Here is a 2367-nt window from a genome sequence, read left to right as displayed (position 1 = left end):
ACGTCCAAAAGCCTCCCCATGTAGTTTCCTAAACATAGTACAAATAATAAATAATAAAGCTTTATTTAACACTTTTCAATATTAAAGAACAAAAGACCATTTTAAAGAGGGGTAACACTAATAAAAAGCTAATCTAAAAAGATGTGCATTGGTATACTGCAGTTACACTGTATATATAAACCCAGCGCAGAGCAGCAGTGAGAGAGTGTGCGAGGCTGAGGACAGTCAAACTGGAAATATCTATCTAACTGAATTTTTCATCACGGTTTCTCTCTTTCTCTCAGAGCACGCTCGTTAACCGACCCGCCCTAGGTATCCTGCCGCCGGAGAACTTTCCAGAGAAACTAACCGAAAGCCTCGTCTCTGTGAGCAACACACACACACACACACACACACACACACACACACACACACACACACACACACACACACACACACACACACACACACACACACACAAACACACACTCACATAACGTTTTTCTGAATTTAAATTACTGAAAAGAGCAGATACATGTGTTATTAGCTCTGTTAAGCCGGTTGAGGGCTGTAATGTGTCCCCCTCCTGTCAGGTGGCCCCCAGTGGTATGACTCGAGTTCAGACCATGGCCTGCGGATCCTGCTCCAATGAGAACGCTTACAAAGCAATGTTCATCTGGTACAGGGTGAGTACTCATCCCAACTTTTGAACTGTGTTCAGAAGTTTCCAGCTGCCTCTCTGCAGCGCTCAGACCCCTGAGAGAAACCAATGAGGGACAAAGGGAGAACATGTGACCACAGAGTGAGGCAGAGAGACACACTTTAAGAAAATCAGTCTGTTCTACAAAAGACTGACAAAAATTAGACACACGTCTCCCTGACGATAACAAGGAAACTGAGCTGTCTGGGTAATTGAGTGAAAAATAAGAAGGTATTTATAATCTCAGCAGCTAAATGTCCATGTAGCTTCACTGTGTGTTTGCTTCTGCCACAGAACAAGGAGCGGGGCCACAACACCCCGTCTGAGGAGGACCTCAGCTCCTGCATTATCAACCAGGTGGGGGAACACTTCTTTTTACATTTCATATTAAAGTATGAAATGTTTGCATATTCTGGTATCGTGTCTCTTACCTCTCTGTTTGTCTCTCAGTCCCCAGGCTGTCCAGAACTCAGTATTTTATCTTTCATGGGGGGTTTCCATGGAAGGACCATGGGTATGTGAATTAAGCCTTTTATACACACACCTGATGGTTGCTGTTCTCCAACAGTGTTTTGAGGTGCTCTGTTCCTTTTGACACATTGCTAATGCATTCTGAACCAGCAGCTGTCTCGCTGAGCTACCAGAATAAAGCCCTGGAGGGAGGCTCAGTGGATTCATTCTGCGGAATGTTAACACAAATAGACATTTCACTTAAACACTACAGATCTGTTTCTGCTTATTTATTAGATTAATTCAGTCCCCTTGACATTGAAGGGTTATCTTTACAACATCTGAATGACCTGAACAGGACACACATCCTGGAACACTTTGAAGGGCTCAAGCCGGTTCAGTGTAGGGTTTAAATTAAAGGGGACTTATCATGCAAAGTGCACTTTTTACAAGCAGATCCAGAATTTTCGCTCCTATAACATCATTGGCGACATCCGGCCGACGTGACACGTCCCACTTATCGTCTCTGGCACACGTGACACGTCCCAACCTATCGTCTCCGTATACAGTCGCAGCTGTGTGTCTGTGCATTCAGCAGCATGTCTGCTGGAGGCTTAGACTAACGTTGTTATATATATAATACATATAATAATAATACATTTAATTTATATAGCGCTTCTCATCTGCCAAGACAAATCTCAAAGCGCTTTGTTCCAGCGGTAAACACTTAAGAAAGAACATGTCAAGTTATGTGCTGTATCAGAAACAATGCACGGCGTGTTTAGGGAGTAATATGCTGTGTGTTTACATTAGCAAGCATGCTAACACTCAGAGCTAGCCATGGAGCTAACGCTGTAGACTACTGAAGAGAATATGTGAAACGTAATGTCCTTGTGGTAAACCCTGCGAGAGATAAAGGTTTGAGCTCCATACTGTTTCAGAAATAAAGCTTGGTTAGTGGTTAGGAGCTTAACATGGCATTTAATCACCGCAGCGTTTAGCTGAGATCTCCCGGTAGCAGGGGAAAGCTGCGTGACGCTACAAAGGGGCGTGGCTAGCAGCAGAATCAGGGCTGCAAAAGAGGGGTATGAGCAGTAAGAGGCATGGCTACAATGGGTGATCTGTTTGGTATTTTAAGCAAAAAACTTCACAGACATGTTTTGTATAGGTATGGCCCTACAATATATTTTTCCAATATAGCATAATAGGTCCACTTTAAAGGTCCCATTACATGCTTT

The 2367-nt window shown here is 43.4% G+C and overlaps 1 long non-coding RNA gene across 1 annotated transcript; it reads left to right on the top strand.

The window, feature by feature from the left end:
• Nucleotides 1-271: 271 nt before the first annotated feature.
• On the top strand, nt 272-1232 carry LOC104959273 (uncharacterized). The gene is made up of 4 exons (XR_799843.1): nt 272-365; nt 573-665; nt 974-1036; nt 1130-1232. It is a non-coding gene; the product is annotated as an uncharacterized lncRNA (long non-coding RNA).
• Nucleotides 1233-2367: the final 1135 nt, after the last annotated feature.

Source organism: Notothenia coriiceps, unplaced genomic scaffold (assembly GCF_000735185.1).
Source record: "Notothenia coriiceps isolate Sejong01 unplaced genomic scaffold, NC01 NC01_scaffold00030197, whole genome shotgun sequence".
Classification (NCBI taxonomy): Eukaryota; Metazoa; Chordata; class Actinopteri; order Perciformes; family Nototheniidae; genus Notothenia; species Notothenia coriiceps.
The sequence above is the reverse complement of the archived record's forward strand: the minus strand, read 5'-3'. Positions and strand labels throughout refer to the sequence as shown.